Source organism: Grampus griseus, assembly GCF_964374135.1.
Source record: "Grampus griseus genome assembly, chromosome: 2".
NCBI lineage: Eukaryota > Metazoa > Chordata > Mammalia > Artiodactyla > Delphinidae > Grampus > Grampus griseus.
The window spans coordinates 118144422-118162916 of record NC_139018.1 but is presented as its reverse complement, the minus strand read 5'-3'; the positions used below and the strand labels follow the sequence as shown (position 1 = coordinate 118162916).

At 34.6% G+C, this 18495-nt stretch overlaps 1 protein-coding gene across 1 annotated transcript in view; it reads right to left on the bottom strand.

The window, feature by feature from the left end:
- Window positions 1-18495, bottom strand: part of PEAK1 (pseudopodium enriched atypical kinase 1) — a 162245-nt gene that overhangs the window by 127463 nt on the left and 16287 nt on the right. Inside the window, exon 2 of the mRNA XM_082647227.1 lies at window positions 15354-15517. The gene's annotated coding sequence lies outside the window, so the exon portion shown is untranslated. The remainder of the gene's footprint in view (window positions 1-15353; window positions 15518-18495) is intronic.

Here is an 18495-nt window from a genome sequence, read left to right as displayed (position 1 = left end):
AATCAGTTGTATTTCTATACACTAAAAATGAACATGAAAATGAAATTAAGAAAACAATTCCATTCACAATAGCATAAAAAAAGAATAAAATACTTAGGAAAAAAATCAATCAAGGAGGTGCAAGACTGTATACTAAAAACCACAAAACATAAGTGAAAGAAATTAAAGGAAACCTAAATAAAAAAGTATCCTATGTTCATGGATTGGAAAACTTAATATTGTTAAGATGTCAATATTTCCAAAACTGATCCTGTGATTCAATGCAATCCCTATGAAAACCTCAGTTTCCCTTTATGTAGAAATTAACAAGCTGATTACAAAATTCATATGGAATCTCAAGGGACCCAGAATAACCAAGAAGATCTGATGAAAAACAAAACTGAAGGCCTCACACTTCCCCAGTTCAAAACTTATTACAAAGCTACAGTAATCAAAGTAGTGTGGTATGGGCATAAGAACAGACAAATGGAACAGAATTGGGAATTCAGAAATAAACCCATACATCTTTGGTCAACTGAGTTTTGACAAGGATGCAAAGATCATCCAATAGGCCAAAGAACAGTTTCTTCAACAAATAGTGCTGGTACAACTAATACCAACATGTAAAAGAATGAAGTTGGACCCCTACCTCATATCATATACAAAAATTCATTCAAAATGGGTCAACAACCTAAATGTAAGCACTAAAACTATAGAATTTTTAGAAGAAAACACAGGGGAAAGTTTCATTATTTTGGCTTTGGCAATGGATGCTTAGATATGACACCCAAAGCACAAGAAATAAAAGAAAAAACAGATATACTGGGCTCCATCAAAATTAAAATTTTTGTGCATCAAAAGACACTATCAAGAAAATGAACAGGGCTTCCCTGGTGGCGCAGTGGCTGAGAGTCCGCGTGCTGAGGCAGGGGACACGGGTTCGTGCTCCGGTCCGGGAAGATCCCATGTGCCGCGGAGCGGCTGGGCCCGTGAGCCGTGGCCGCTGAGCCTGCGCGTCCGGAGCCTGTGCTCCGCAACGGGAGAGGCCACAACAGTGAGAGGCCCGCGTACCGCAAAAAAAAAAAAAAAAAAAAAAAAAAAGAAAATGAACAAACCTATACAATGGGAGAAAATATTTGAAAATCATATATCTAATAAAAGATCTGTATCTAAGAAATATCAAGAACTCTCACAACTCAATAGCAAAAAGACAAGCAACCCAATTAAAAAATGAGCAAAGACTTGAATACATTTCTCCAAAAGAGGTACAAAATGGCCAACAAGCAAACAAAAACGTGCTCAACATCATCAGTCATTAAGTAAAGTGCAAATCAAAACCATGAGATACTACTTTAATCCACTAGCATGGCCATAATCATAAAAACAAAAAAACAGGTATTGGTGAGGATATGGATCTTGTACATTGATGGTGGGAAAGTAAAATGGTGCAGCCACTGTGGAAAGCAGTGTGGAAGTTCCTCAAAATTTAAACATAGCATTACCATATCACCCAGCAGTTCTACTGCTGGCTGTATACCTCAAAGAACTAAAAAGAGGGACTCAGACAAATACTTGTATGTGAATGTTCATGGCAGCATTATTCTCAATAGCCAAAAGGTGGAAGCAACCCAAGTGCCCACTGACAGATGAATGGATAAACAAAACATAGCATATTCATATCATGGAACATTATTCAGCCATAGAAATGAATGAAGTATTGATACATGCCACAAACATAGATGAAACTCAAAAACATTATGATAAGTAAGGAAGCCAGACACAAAAGATCACAGATATTAGTACATTTCTATGAAATCTGAAGAATAGTTAAAACCAGATAGAAAGCAGATTAGTTTACAGGGGCTGAGAGAAGGTGGGAATGGAGAATGGATAGGTCTCCTTTTGGGGTGATGAAATGTTTTGAAACTTGATAGAGGTGGTAGTTGCACAACATTGTGAATGTACTAAATGCCACTGAATTATGACTTTAAAATGGTTAATATTATGTTACATCAATTCTGCCTCAATAAAAATAAATAAAGGAATAAGAAAAAATTCTGATGCCTCTTATGAGCAGTTATTAAAACTCTTCTGGGTCTTGGCCAAAGAGGACACACACAGTAAAAAGGATTTAGAAATTATAAGAAGAAAATGATTATAGCTGCATTATAAAAAATAATCTTTTATTTCACTTAGGAAAGTACAAGAGCAAATACCTTGAGGGATAAACAACCACTAATCATATAAACATTGTTCTGTTTAGTTTTCTGTATAATTACTCTTAACAGAACTTTTGAATCAAATGTAAAACTAGAAAGTCTCAGCAAAGAGATAGAAGATATGCAGAATAATCAAATGGAAATTTTGGAATTGAAAAATACATTTTAAATGAAAAAATTCACTGGGAAGGCTCAATAGCAGACGATAAAGGAAAGTCAGTGAATTTGTGGATAGTTCAATAGAAATTATACAATTTGAAAAATAGAAATAAATTTGAGCCAAAAAAAAAAAAAAAGAAAGAAAGAAAAAGAAGAGAGCCTCAGAGACCTGTAGAAAAATAACCAAAGGCCTATCATCGATGTTACTGGAGTTCCAGAAGGAAAGGAAAAAGAATATGGTGCTAAAAATACATTAGAAGAAACTTCCCAAGTTTGGCAAAAGACATAATCCTACAGATTTAAAAAGCCCAGTGAACTCAATAAAGGACAAGCCCAAAGAAATCCACACCCAGGATATCATAATCAAACTGATGAAAACTAAGAAACAAAAGTTGAAACCAGCCAAAGAAAAACAACATTTTTAGGGAATCAATTGGAATGACTATAGATTACTCATCAGAAACAGCGGAGGACAGTTGGAAGCGACACAATATTTTTAAAGTCCTGGAAGAAAAGAACTGTCAACTAAGAATTCTATATTCAACAAAAATGTCCTTCACCTGAAGGTCAAATAAAGACACTTTAGATGAAGGAGAACAGGAGAAGAGGTTGCCAGCAGATACGCTATAAAAGAATTGCTTTTTCTGTTGTTCAGAGAGAAGCTATCAGAAGGAAATTTGGAGGATTAAGATAAAGAATGAGAAAGAGAAATGGTAACTATCTGGATAAACATAACAGACTATTCTCCCCTCTTGAATTTTTAAAAATATGTTTGACATCTGAAAGCAAAAAATAATATTGTCTGATAGAGTTTTCAATGCATGTAGTGTAATATATAAGTAACTATAACCTAAAGAGGGCAAAGATAAAGCCATTTATATGGTGATACGGTTTCTACATTTTACTTGAAGTGGTAAAATATTGATTCTCAGTAGATTGTACAAGGTTTAGTATGTACATGGTAATCCTTAGAGTATCTACAAAGACACAGAGTAAAACACACAACAGGTAAGTTAAATAGAATACCAAAAGATGTTCAAATAAATCAGGAAAGAGAAAACAGGATAAAAAACAAAGGGAACAAACAGATAATAAATGGTCAACCTAGGGACTTCCCTGGTGGTGAAGTGGTTAAGAATCCACCTGCCAATGCAGGGGACACAGGTTTGATCCCTGGCCTGGGAAGATCCCACATGCCGCGGAGCAACTAAACCCATGCGCCACAACTACTGAGCCCGTGCACCACAACTACTGAAACCTGTGCACCCTAGAGCTTGTGTACCACAACTACTAAGCCTGCGTGCCAAGAGCCCATGCTCCACAATAGAGGAAGCCACCACAATGAGAAGCCCATGCACTGCAACGAAGAGTAGCCCTCACTCGCCGCAACTAGAGAAAGCCTGTGTGCAGCAACGAAGACCCAACACAGCCTAGATAAATAAATAAATTAATTAAATGGTCGCCCTAAACTTAAATGTCAATTACATTAAATGTAAATAGTATAAACATTAAAGAAATTATCAGAATGGCTTTGGAAAATCATGACCCAATTACTTGCTACAAGAAACACACTTCAAATATAATTATATAGGTAGGTTAAAAGTTTTTTTTAAAAGAGGAAAAAGATAGATATAACATGAAACCATTAATCAAAATAAAGCTGGAGTGGTTATATTATCAAAGTAGACTTCAGAGTAAAGAAAATTAACAGTAACAAAGAGCAACCCTTATATACTAATAAAATGTAAATTCTCCAAGAAGGCACAATAATTCTGAATGTGTATGCATCTAACAAGAGAGATTCAAAATACATGAAGCAAAAACTGACAGATCTGAAAGGAGAAATAGACAAACCTACAATTACATTTGGAAATCTCGGCATTCCTCTCTCAGTAAACAACAGTGAACAATCAGCAATGATACAGAAGAGTTAAACAACACCATCAGCCTACTGAATCTAACTGACATTTAAAGACATTTATACAACAACAGCAGAATATACATTCTTCTCAATTTTACATGAAACATTCGCCAAGACACCCCATATCCTAGGTCATGAAAGAAATCTTAAGAAATTTAAAAGAAATCAAGAATATTCTCTGCCCATAACAAATAGAAATTAATAACAGAAATTACCAAGAAAATCTCCAAATACCTGGAAACTGCCTAAACCAACAATCTATGATTCAAAGAGGAAGATTCAAGGGAAATTAGAAAATATTTTGAACTGAACAAAAATAAATATAAAATTTAAAAAATTTGTGGAATACAGTTAAAGCAGTATTTACAGGGAAACTTAAATAGTAAATATTTATATTACAAAAGGAAAGTCTCAAACCAATAATCTAATGCCCTCCTAATTAAATCTTTGCAAACATCTTTATCTCCTTAGATTTTACAGGTATATATATATTAAAATTTTTTTTGGTATATATTGCTTAAATGCCCTCAGAAAGGTCTTTAAATTTTGACTCAAAACTTACCTTCGCTGAAAAACTTTCTCTAATTAGCCTTTTCCCACTGTTCCATCTGTGTAACTATTTGGTCTCATTAAATTACTGTTATATTTATTGGACCATATAAGCAATTACTGCTTTAATAAGACATTAAGCCTCTAGGCTATCTGCTTACAAAGCACATGATATCTTAGAGGAAATCTAAGTGAGGGGATAATAAACCTATGGGCTATGAAATGGGTAGCAAAATTGGCATAAAAAGATGAGTTATTAGGATTAATTTTAACACCCCATTTCCATGAATAGAGCATATTCTAATCATTTTTCGATTTGCCTATTGTTCTAGTTTGTGTGCCCCATAAAAGGCAGTGGCTGCAGGTACAGTTTGCATTGGCTGTATTATCTTTGGAATTAGTAAAAAAAAAAAGTTCAAACTCTGAAAAATTGTGTCAAATTATCCATATCTTCAAACTCCATAAATGCCCTCTCTAGATTTCTATCGTGCCTCATTTATAAAGCATGAAATTGAAGGCTAACTGCTGTCCTGTGACAGAAAAGTGTAATAATAATTCAGAAACACTGCCTATTGTGTTTTATTCCACTTGTGAAATGAAACCACATACATTAAAATAAGAATAAAGTCTCAAACTGTGCATTTTCAGCATCTGACATCACTCACAAACAATTAGCTAGTACTAATTCGGTCCAATATTGTGAATGTTTCATTAATAAAAATTAATTAGCTCTGTTAGTTATGAATGTCACAGGAAAACCCAGCCTCGGGTGCTCTGATTGTTACTGTTATTTGTTTTTAGGAATCACTTGCTGAGAATTGTTTCCCCTAGTTTTATTTCTATGCCTCAATTATACAACCTTAAAACATGGCAGCCCCTTGTATTATACATTTCCTGCAAATATTAAGCAAATATGCTAAAGCAGAGCATATTTTACATAACCACATATGTCAGACTAAATTTGAGCCAAGAAAGAGAATGAATGTACTCACATCTGAATTATATTTGGCAAATACAGAGATATCATAAGCTCCTGGTTTAAATGCCTACATGCTATTTCCATGGCAACTACATAAACATTTTCCTCATAACACAAAACTATCTTCATTCTTTATATCCCATTATTTATTTTTTCACTCTCAGGGGAAAGCCTAATTTATTCCCTAGGAAAAATCAATCAATGGTTTCTTAATCAGTGGCATTTGAAGAGTAGGTGGCACAGTTCTTTTTATGGAAAAGCAATTTCCACCAACGCTCTTGTTACGTGACAGAAGACTAGAGGAGAATAAAAGTAGTACTTGCTTTAAGGAAAGTGTGTGTATAAGTTGCAATGAACAGTCCTTCAAAGAGAGATGAGAATGTGCATTAGAAACCTGCAAAAGGTTGGCCAAAGTGATCACGTGCAACTCCAACTTCTCTTTTGTATGTGAGTGGAGTATCATGGAAACTCCTTTATGGAAAAAAAAAAGTGATATTTCATTCCTACAGAGTTGTGGCAGTCTTTAAAAAAATTCCTTTGCTGCTTTCCTTGTGTGATAGAGATTATATATAGAATGGTCAACAACTAGAGGCAAGAGAAAGACTACCTACTTAAAAGCAGATCAAATGACAGTTAAAAGGAAAGGTAAAGGGAAACCACATCAGGTTCCTTCACTTTGTCTACTCTTTGAGCCTGAGGTAGCTATCACAGATTCAAACAGCACCAGATGGAAGAGATCCCTTATTGCATTTTAGCTATCAAATGAACAACAATTTCTCAAAGTGCTCTAAGGGACAGTGGATCAACTAACATTCTTCAGTGTACTCAGAGCTCAGTGGGCTAGCAAGGGAAGCCCATTCAGGATGAGTGTAGATATTAGCCAGTCCCTTCCTCTGAGTTTCCCTGGCACCACTATGATAGCACTTATCACTGTTTTGTTATTGTTTATGTATGATTCCCTCAAGGGACCTTTATAATACCCCTCCAATCTAACACAGTGCTCTGTGAATGGTAGGGTGCTTAATAAGCTAGTGGATTAAATGCATATTCAGCTATAATGTATACACATTTCCTACAATACACAATGCTCCTCATTCAAAAGATTAAACTGTTTTACAATAATTCCCTCTACCATTTTGATGTTTCAATTCTCATGGCAGTTTTATTACTTCCTCTATTTCTACAAGGCAAATTTCTTACAATCTCCTCTCTTTCATTTATCTCCAAGGCCTATGTCCAGTTATGAAGCAAGGGCTTTTTGTTTCTTTTTGGTTTAGCTTCTAATGTTCCAGTACCATTTGTTGGAAAGACTAATCTTTCTTCACTGGGCTGCTTCTGCACCTTTGTCAAAAATCAATTGATCATATATATACATATCTAAACAAAGCATCTGCATCTGGTTTCCTTTTAAATATTCCCCATATGAAACTTACCTGTGCTTTAGCACTAGTTATACAATGGCCCATTATATATCATCAGAGAGTTCTAAAGCACCAGAATGTTTCGTGTTTTCCTTCCTATGTATGTCAAACCAACAGAAAGAAACAAAAGCTGGGCCTGACTCCAAGAAGAATGAGTTTCTTAGGGATCAAGTGTTTCCTTTCATTTCTACAATTTGGTATTTTTAGATAAGCTTTCCTGTGACCATGTGCCAGAATTGTTAAACATCAAAATGTACAAGCCAGAATGATAATACTAACTTCTTCCCTCCATTATTCTGTTGCTACTGCATGGGGACAACTACTTCAGAATTCAAATACCAGTGAGGTTAGGAATAACTGGCTTGTTTATTACAAGCATTTGTGCAGATTTCTAGTTTTCACTGTTATAGAATGTGGTGGGTGAATCTCCCTTCTAGTAACAGAAACAAGGGGACTCTTTGCATTTATTATGCTCCTCAATCGCCACATATGTTTAGTGGTATTCCAGCTGATTGTCGTTAACTTAAAACATTTACTGCTAATTACAGTTGGCACAATAAATCAAAGGGTAAAAATGTGTTCTCAACACCCACAGTAATCCCCTCCTTCACAATAAAATTTCTATCTCTTCCCCCATCATCCCCCATGCCAGGACCAGGCCCTTGGTGAAAGGACTTCTAAGCTCTTTTCGAAGTCCAGATAAACATCCTCTTCCTGGGTCATCCTGTCATGGCGTTTTCAGAGGCTAACTCTTCCCACACATCACGACTGACTTCTTACTACCTAGCATTGTTGTCTTGCCAGCAATACATGTGTGAAGGGAGACTTTATGCCACATGGTATAGTCATTTCTTGGTCATTTGACTCTACTAGAGAGTATTCCTGCTACAACAATCTCAGTAGTAAAGAATTAAAAGAGCTAATGTGAGAGATGTAAGCTCACAGAAATAACTGTTTTCCAAAAAAAGCCTTAAAAATACATTTGAAAACGTACAGAATGAAAGAATTACATTCTTTCAAAACAGTGCAGAATTAACAAGAAGACGGTGGCACTTTAGGTACCAAGAAGAAAACACAAGAGGACAAAGTCACAACACAGCAGCAAATCTGCACTATTGACTAGAGTATGTTGCCTACTCATCTATGCTATGTTTTATTTTGAGCTCATATGAAAAAATACAGTTAAATAAATATCACACATCAATGAAAGATGCAGAACGTACATCTAGTATATCATCATTTATCCTTCATATTGTTTACGAGTACTTACATAAGAATATATATTCACCAACCTCATAGAGCATTTTCTCTGGAGAAGGAGGCTAGGAATGAAATTGGAGAGAGATACCAAGAGGATTTCAATCGTTCCTAAATTGTTTTGTTTCTTTTAGCAAAAATGACAAAATGTTAGCATTCAATTAATTCTTGGTGGTAAGATAACAGATGTTTGTTATATGATTCTGAATTCATGGAATTTCATAATAAAAAAATTTTAAGAGAAATAGAAATAACACCTAATTACATTTTAGCCTGGAAGTAAAGCAGATTTATAAACACAGAAAACATGAGGAAGAACCTTCTTTCTTGGAATAGAGTTATAGCTGACCAAAATACATTTTGAATTACATAAGTCTGAAAGAATACTTAAAACGATACTGTAATTTCTAAGTAATATTGGGCAAGTAGATTTGCCTCCAAGAGCTTCCATTTAATTTTATGTAAAGCAAGGATGTTGAAGTAAAATATCTTGGATAATCTCTTCAACTTTAAAAGTCTGTAACTCTTTTTCCCCAAGAGGAGGTAAGTATACCTCTGCACATGTTATTCCTTTTGCCTAGAATAGGAATACTCTTTTCCTCTAGCTTGTTCCCTGGCAGTAAAATCCTATTTATCCGGTAACACTCACTACATAGGATACCTTCGTGCTTTGGGAAGCCTTCCCTCACCCTTCCTAAGGAGGAAAAAGCACCGTCACATCTCTGTTCTCATACTCCCATTAAGCACTTGATACACTATCTTTCCATTTATGTGTTGCCTGTTCTGTTAGATGGTGAGCCACTGATGACGGGACCTGCACTCTACCCTTCTTTGTATCCCCTGAACCTTCCACACTATTGCAAATATTGTTTTCCCCAAGTAAATGATGAATGAATGAATGAGTCAGTATGTAAAATGGCATGAAGTTCACTCCATCATTCAGGTCAGTTGATCGTGCCACTAGAAGGTAGGGGTGTAACCCAGACGATCACTTAATATTCTTTCCAAAAGAATCCATAGGATCATTTCGAATTTTATGCTCTTAGTTTAGAAAGCAAGGATGACATAACTTTTCTTCTTCTCCTTTTGCTTTTCCTCATACTACACAGCTTTTTACAAAGAACATGAAACACTCTTCTTACTTAAGCAAAATATCAGAAACTTAAGATACACTAAACCTTGAACTGAAAAACTGTTACAAAGAAGTGAAACATTTTATCATATATATTTGGATAATATGCAGTTGGCTGCAACAGTTCATTCAACCCTTGTTCTCAAATGGGGCTGGCTACAGTTCCTAAGGTGGAAGAGGGATAGTGTGATAACATGGAGGGGAGAGAGTGGAAAATAGCCAGTAATCCCTCCCAGGAACCCAAGGAAGCAGGAGGGTAGATCTCAGCACCCCTAGTTCTTTCTTGGATCAATCTCCCCAGATTTGGCTCCTGAAATAGTTGTTAACTGGGAGATTCTTGGAATCAATGGGAGTGTCCTGGGAGTCTGCCAACCAGCCACAAGACCTAGAAATGCCCTTGACAATATTTAAGCCAAAGCAGACAACTGCCACCAGATGCGATGGGGGGAATTTGGAGCTCAAAGCTGCACCCTCAGAACTTCTAACCAGGTACTAGTGTAGCTCACCCTAGTCATTTCATTAATTCAGAAGTAACATGACCTTGCATTTTACAGGACTGAATATTCTGGACCATACTTATTAATTATAATAGGGTTATTTTTTTAAACTTTTTATTTTGAAATTGAAGATTCACAGGAAGTTGCAAAGATAGTACTGAGAAGCCTCATTTACCCTTAAACAAGTTTGCCCCAATAGTCACATCTTGTGTAAATACAATACAATATCAAAACCAGGAAATTGACATGGGTACAATGTATGTGTATTCACTGTCACTTTATGACACATGTAGATTACTCTAGCTATCACCACAATCAAGACAGACTATCGCTTCACTGCAAAGATACCCCTTGGTGCTATCTCTTTAAAGTCACACCCATCCACCTACCCCTCAACCTTCCCAAACCCCTGGCAACAACTGTCTTGTTCTCCATCATCATAATTTTGTCATTTTGAGAATGTCATATAAATGGAATAATACATTATGTGACTTTTTGAGACTGGCTTTTTTCATTCAGCATAATGTTCTTGAGATCCGTCCAAGCTGTGGTGTATATCAGTAGATCATTCCTTTTTATTACTGATATCATATTCCATGGTATGGATATACCACAGTTTGTTTAACCGTTTACCTATTGTAGAACATGTTGGTTGGTACAATCTGTGGCTAGTACAAATAAAGCTGGTATGAAAAACAATGCACATGTTTTTGTGTGGATATAAGTTTCCATTTTACCGGGTTTAATGCCCAAGAGTGGGATTGCTGCATCATATGGTAAGTGTACATTTAATTTTTAAAGAAACTATCAAATTATTTTCCAGTGTCTGTACCATTTTATATTCTACCAGCAATATATGAAAGATCTAGTTTCTCTGCATCCTCACCAGCATTTGGTATTGCTACTATTTTTTATTTTAGCTATTCTAACAAGTGTATAGTGATAACTCATCATGGCATTAATTTTCATTTCCCTTAAAGCAAGTGATGTTGAACATCTTTTTAATATGCTTATCTGCCAATGCTATTAAGAATATATCCTCTTTGGTGAAATATTTCATGCCTTTTGCCCATTTTTTAAATGATTGTTTTAACTGTTGAGTTTTGAGAGTACTTTATGTATTCTACATATGACTGTTTTGTCTTCTCATCCTTTTAACTGGGTCTTCTACAGAGTAAAAGTTTTAAATTTTGATCAAGTCCAACTTACCCATTTTTCCTTCTTTTATAGATTGTGCTTTGCTGTACTATCTAACTACTCTTCACTAAGCCCCAGATCCTAAAGATTTTCTCCCATATAAAACTTCTAAAAAGTTTTATAGTTTTACATTTAAATCTATGATCCACTTTGAGTTAATTTTTGTATAAGGTGTGAGACTTAGGCTGAGGTTCTTTTTTTCCACCCCCATGAATATTCAATTGTTCTGCACTATTTGATGAAAAGACAATCCATTCTCCATTGAATTGCCTTTACACTTTTGTTAAAAAAAAAAAATCAGCTGGCTATACTTGTGTGGGGTTATCTATTCTGTTACTGATTTATGTGCCTATCCTACTGCCAATACCAGTCTTGAGTATTGTGGCTATATAAATTTTGCAATCAGGTGGAGTGGTTCCTTCCATTTTTTTCTTCTTTTTCAAAATCGTTTTAGCTGTTCTAATTTGCCTTTCCATATAAATTTCAAAATCTTGCCAGGAGTTTAGGAATTGAGTTAAGCCTATATATCAAATTAGGGAGAACTGATATCTTTAATATGTTGAGTCTTGATGATAAATTTTACCATATTAAACTTTGATAATAGGTTAATGTACTTAGTTTTCTACCATTTGGACAAGAAGTACCTATTTGAAAAGGACTGTATATATTTAACAGAAAATTTATGCCACTACTATATTTAAAATAGATAACCAACAAGGACCTACTGTATAGCCATAGCACAGGAAACACTGATCAATATTCTGTAATAACCTAAATGGGAAAAGAATTTGAAAAAGAATAGATACGTGTATATGCGTAACTGAATCAGTTTATTGTACACCTGAAACTAACACAACATTGTTAATCAACTGTGCTCCAATATAAAATAAAAATTAAAAAAAAGACAAACTGGTTTCCAGATTCATTACTATTTTAGTTTTTAGTAACAGTATCAGTTACTGAGACTGAAAAACAAGGAAGAATTTTCTTGGGATAAAGAGAAAGGCAAATAATACTTCAAGGGAGGACAGCTGAGTAAAGAGGTCAGTTTTGCATTTTTTCCTCACCCACGTCTCCTATCTTTCTCTGTCTTCTGTTATCTCAGATAAAATTCGGGTCTAATGATATCATCTTCAAGTAATTTAACCTTTACTTAGTAGATTAAGTTGTCTTTTCCATTAAATAATAACTAACACTTTAAGAACATAATCAAAACAATGATAAATTATTGACAAAATAAAACTGATGTTGCAAAAGAAAAATACTGTGTATCTAAAGGGAACATAATTTTACAAAGCTGAAATGAGAATGCTGCTAATAAGACCTTTCGCTTAAAAAAAAAAAAAGACCTCTCCTTATCTGCCACTAGGTAAATAAAAACTTCACAAGTTGAAGTTTTGAAATATTGAATGTTTGTAAACTAGAATAAACTCCTAGTTAAGAGCTCAGGTCATGGAGTCAGATAGACCTGGCTCTACCTTGAACTAGCAACTTGATGTAGGGCAATTTACATAACTTCTTTGAGAATGTGTTTCCTCGTATGTAAGATGGATATATTTAATAACAGGACCTATGTCAAATAGAGTGGTGAAGCTTCAGATAATGTATATTAAGCACTAATTCGAATGCTTGGCATATGGTAATCACTCAATACACATTAATTACTATTATTTTTAATTCCTTTTTGTCTGGGCAAATTACATTTAGGCTTCCCTCCATAAGGACAGTTGTCCTAAATGGAGCCTATCAAGCTTTATGAATTTTAAGATTCCTGATAGATACATTGTTTAGAGTGGTCTTACTGTCTGCAAGTATACACTTCCCTTACTCCCAAGAACCATAATTTTAAGCTAATGAACTGAACTTAGATAAAACTGGGTGTTTGGTTCAACTTTAACATAGCTAGAACCCATCTTTTGAATTTCAGCCTCTTCAAAGTGGCCATGATAGTTTGCACAGTTAGAAATATGAATTTCTAATTGTACAAATTAGAAATTCTGTCAGTTGCACAATCAGAAGTCTGATTCTATTCCTTCATCAAAAGCCATAGTAGATTTGGGATTCTGGAGGCACCCAGCTTAGATGGGGCCAGAAAAATTAAATAATATGTAATTCAGGTGGTCTCATGTAGGTGAATTACATGACCTCTGAACTGGACTTGATGGGAGAATCAAGGCAATTCTTTTGTTTTATTTTGTAGAGAGGTCAAGTTCTAATTTAATCTGTTCCTTGTTAATATTATGAGACTAAAAACAAATTTGGTAGTTAAAAAAAGTGGAAATTAATGATTAAAAAAATCCACTGCCTATGGATTTCAATGATCCTATCCATGGTTACCAAAAATCACTGAGAGATGAATTTAAATAGAATTAAGAGTTTGATAAGGAGTGGTAAAAGTATCATGATAAAAATTTTGATAATGTTGTTTGTTTTTGGTTCATTAATGAACCTGTGGTTATATGAGATTATAGAATCAAATATAATCAAACGGGTAAAGAAAACTCAGATCATTAATGGAGAAGACAGAGACGTTTGGTGACTTTCTTTTTTTCTTTTCTTTTTTTTTTTGGCCACACCACGTGGCTTGTGGGATCTTAGTTCCCTGATCAGGGATCGAACCCAGGCCCAGGGCAGTGAAAGCGCAGAGTTCTAACCACTGGACTGCCAGAGAATTCCCCAGGGACTTTCTGCACATTATCTTGCTTGTATGAGTGAACACTCAGCACTTAAATTTCTGCTGTGTTTCAAAAGTTACTTTCTCCAACTTTAATTTTTTAATGGTTCAGGACTAGAAAGAATTTGCTGGACATTTTTAAAAGGCCACATGCTGGTACATGGTTGGTAGTGAAAAGAACATGGAAAGTTCTAATTATGCCATAAGTAGAAGTTTAACCAATAACTGGATAATTTTTTTAAAAAAATCAAGGTATTTTCTATCCAGGTTAATGTTAACACATTAACAGGGAAGAGTGATTAGAACATTCATTCCTTACATACTACTTATCCTGGGTTACACTTGCCAATTTAAATCATTTTCTTGAAATAATAGGTCCTGCATTCCTTAGAATCATTAGGACTAGTAATGGATACTGTATTTGACTGATTTTTCACATGCCCTGATTTCACAGCAAGGACCCAGTTGTACTCAATTACACCCACTCACTACCAAGACACACTGACTCAAGCAAACAAATGATTATACCTCAAAATCAAATTAATAGACTTCCAATGAATAAAAGTTCTAATTCTTCACTAGGATGTGATTAAAAAATTGTAAACATTTGAGTCTTTACAAAACATGTACTGAAACAATTTTGGCCTAAGATCAAGGAGATTTAAGAAGACTGACAAAGAATCTTTAAGTCTTTCTATAATTGCTTTCCACTCTACTTAAAATATAACAGTCACTGCAATTTCATAATAAGAAATAATTTTATAATCTTTTCAAATTTCTCTCTCCTTTTCTATTTTGGATCCTTGTGTCTTTTTTTTTTTAATGACATAAAGACTTAAAACCTTGTATCTTTTATAAACTTAAATTCCTAAGAAACAGGGGCAGAGGATAAAATAAAGATTAAATTAAAATAAGATGTCAGATATGAAAGGAAAAAGATCAAGAGACCAGATGTCACATAAGGAAACTAAAAAATAATATGAAAACAAAACTAAAAACCATTTGCATGTGTGATAGGATACCACCATTTACGTTGCCTGGGTTATTTCTATGAAAGGAAAAAATATCTGGTAAAGGACGGATCTATAAGTATACTAGTATTATGCCATATTCGTACTCAAATAAGCTTACCTGTTTCTGTGTTAAGAAGTTCATAACCTGGGAAAAAAGCAACATTCTTTTGGCTAATATCAGGGTCAAGCATTAAGAGGCAAAATAAAATCCTGACTATGCTAAATAAGTTATAAAATTATCTACTCTATCTACACTTTGGTATTTGTAAGGTAAATATTTAAACTTAAAAATAAACCCTTTCAAGTCATCTAAAGTTCTTGGTGGAAATGTAACATGATATGATAAATCTGGTTACCATTTAAATTTGAAGTACTTCATCCATTTTGGTGACAAAGGCGGTTTTAGCAGCTATCATTACATTCATTTAAATTTCAAAGTGCTTTGGGTCCTTCCAAGATGAACGTCCTTTCTTCCTTGCCTCTCATTCCTTAACTTATTTTCTGAAGATAGCAATGTTTACTGCAAGAGAACAACAAAAAATAGAGCTAAACTGGAGAAGTAAACTAGTTTTAAATATATTGGACATTTTCTTTCCTTTAGGATATTCTTAATTTCACACTCACTCAACCGTTAAAATTAGACTTATTCATTTAAGAAGTAACTTCCTTACTTAGGAAGAGACATGGATAGAATCCTACACACTCAAGAACTATCCATGCCATACCTAAGAACCAAGTAACTTATAGGAATCAAACTAGCTAGCACTGATGCACTTGAGGCTTTCTAAGACTTCATCTGATTGTTCTTGTATATTTCATTTTTTGGCTAGAAATATAAAAATAAGAAACATTAAACTCTATTTCACCTTTATAAAAATCCAATTCTAACAGTCACAATTTCCAACTTTGATATAGCCTCTGTTAAATATGAAAGTAGACATCTCCAATTGCAAAAGTTTCTCTAGCCACTTTGTAGTTTTACTTTAGGCTTAAGTATAAAATATATTTATAATCTGGTATACAAAACATCAATTTGCAGAGACATGGATGGATCTAGAGACTGTCATACAGAGTGAAGTAAGCCAGAAAGAGAAAAGCAAATATCGAATATTAACACATATATGTGGAATCTAGAAAAATGGTAAAGATGAACCTATTTGCAAAGCAGAAATAGAGACATAGATGTAGAGAACAAACATACGGGCACCAAGGGAGGAAGTGGGGGTGGGATGTTGGGAGACTGGGATTGAGATATATACACTACTATGTATAAAATAGATAACTAATGAGAACCTACTATATAGCACAGGGAACTCTACTTAATGCTCCGTGGTGACCTAAATGGAAAGGAAATCCAAAAAGGAGAGGATGTATGTATAGTTATAGCTGATTCACTTTACTGTACAGCAGAAACTAACACAACATATTAAAGCAACTATACTCCAATAAAAAAAGTTTAAATTAATAACTTCCTATTTCTGACTCTTGAGCACCAATTACATGCATGTTTAACTGGCCCAACCCCTAATTTGTTTTCTCTATAACACCAAATACAAGGAAAATAATTGGAAAAGTTAAGAAGAAAGAAAAAGATAATGTGATCACTTTTTTTTAACTTTTTAATATGGGAATTTTCAAATACATATACAAAAGTAAAGAGAATGATGAACCCACATACCCATCACCCAACTTTAACAGTTATCAACATTTTACCATTCATCTTCATCTGTCCCTCACCTCAATTCATTCTCTCTCCTGGAATTATTTTTGTTGTTGTTGTTAGTTTCTGCTTTATAACAAAGTGAATCAGCTATACATATACATACGTTCCCATAAATCCTCCCTCTTGCGCCTCCCTCCCACCCTCTAGGTGGTCACAAAGCACCGAGCTGATCTCCCTGTGCTATGCAGCTGCTGCCCACTAGCTAGCTATTTTCATTTGGTAGTGTATATGTGTCCGTGCCACTCTCTCACTTCGTCCCAGTTTACCCTTGTCCCTCCCCGTGTCCTCAAGTCCATTCTCTATGTCTGCATCTTTATTCCTGTCCTGTCCCGAAATTCTTCAGAACCACTTTTTTTTTTTTTTTTTAGATTCTATATATATGTGTTAGCATACAGTATTTGTTTTTCTCTTTCTGACTTACTTCACTCTGTATCACAGACTCTAGGCCTATCCACCTCACTACAAATAACAATTTTGATTCTTTTTATGGCTGAGTAATATTCCATTGTATATATGTGCCACATCTTCTTTATCCATTCATCTGTCGATGGACACTTAGGTTGCTTCCATGTCCTGGCTATTGTAAATAGAGCTGCAATGAACATTGTGGTACATGACTCTTTGAATTACGGTCTTCAATGTGATCACTTTTAAATGATTCATGACTGTGCTTACATACTGTAGAACTGAAACTCTCAATAAATTTTAAGAAACAAAAAAGCATTTTAAAAAGGACGTTTTTGTTTGTGCAACATCAAACAATATCTAACTCTGACACAGCTGGGTTATTCATGATGAAAACAATACCCAATGTTCTTACAGTGCTTAAATCCACCACTTCATGTGGTACATAACAATGATGAGCAGCATGTAGGAGAAATATTACCAAGAAAAAAAAAATATATATCACCAATATATAGATGAAATGATGATGCCCAGTATCACATAAAGAGTGGCAAAATTAGTCTTCTTTCCATTGTAAGTCTTTAAAGAAGAAAAATGCAATTAATGCTTATTTTATTTTGAAATTTGAATATGAAAAGAAATTGAACTTATGGATATACAAATACTGATAACCTAGAAAAGTACTGATAGAGAAGTGAAGTGATTTCCCATGGGTAAGTGTTGGTTAGTGGAAAAACTGAAATGAGAACATACCTCTCCTTACTCTTTCCTAATGCAGTGATTGATTATCCTTCCATAATCCACCCTGCATTCCTTTCCTCTCAGTCCCCAAAATAGTCTTTTTCTGAATGCTTTATTCTGATGTGTTTGGTAGAACTCAAACTCCAAATCTGAAATATCACCTCAACAACTTCCCATGTCAGCTATTACTTTCCACTAGGCTCTACGGAGTCTCCTCTACACATATGAACTTAGTGATCAAAGATATGAAAGGAAAGACATATGCAGATTTTGAGGCTGCCTACTCTGTGCCTCCCTCCTTCCTAGGGATGCTCACCAATGAATTCCAGAACAACTGGCATGACTTGAACAGGGTTGTAGGTTAGATGGTAGTAACCTATCAACATTGAATTCCTGATTGTGATTATTTTATCCTGGTTATGTGGCAGAATGTCTTTGTAGGAAATGTACTCTAAAGAATTCAGAGGTGATGCAGTATAATGTCAGCAACTTACACTCAAGTGATTTAGGAAAAATTATCTGTACTATTCTTACAATTTGTATATAAGTTTGAAATTATTATAAAAGGAAAAAACAATTAAATATATCAGTACATCTGTCACATTTCCAAAATGTCTTCTGTGGAAGTC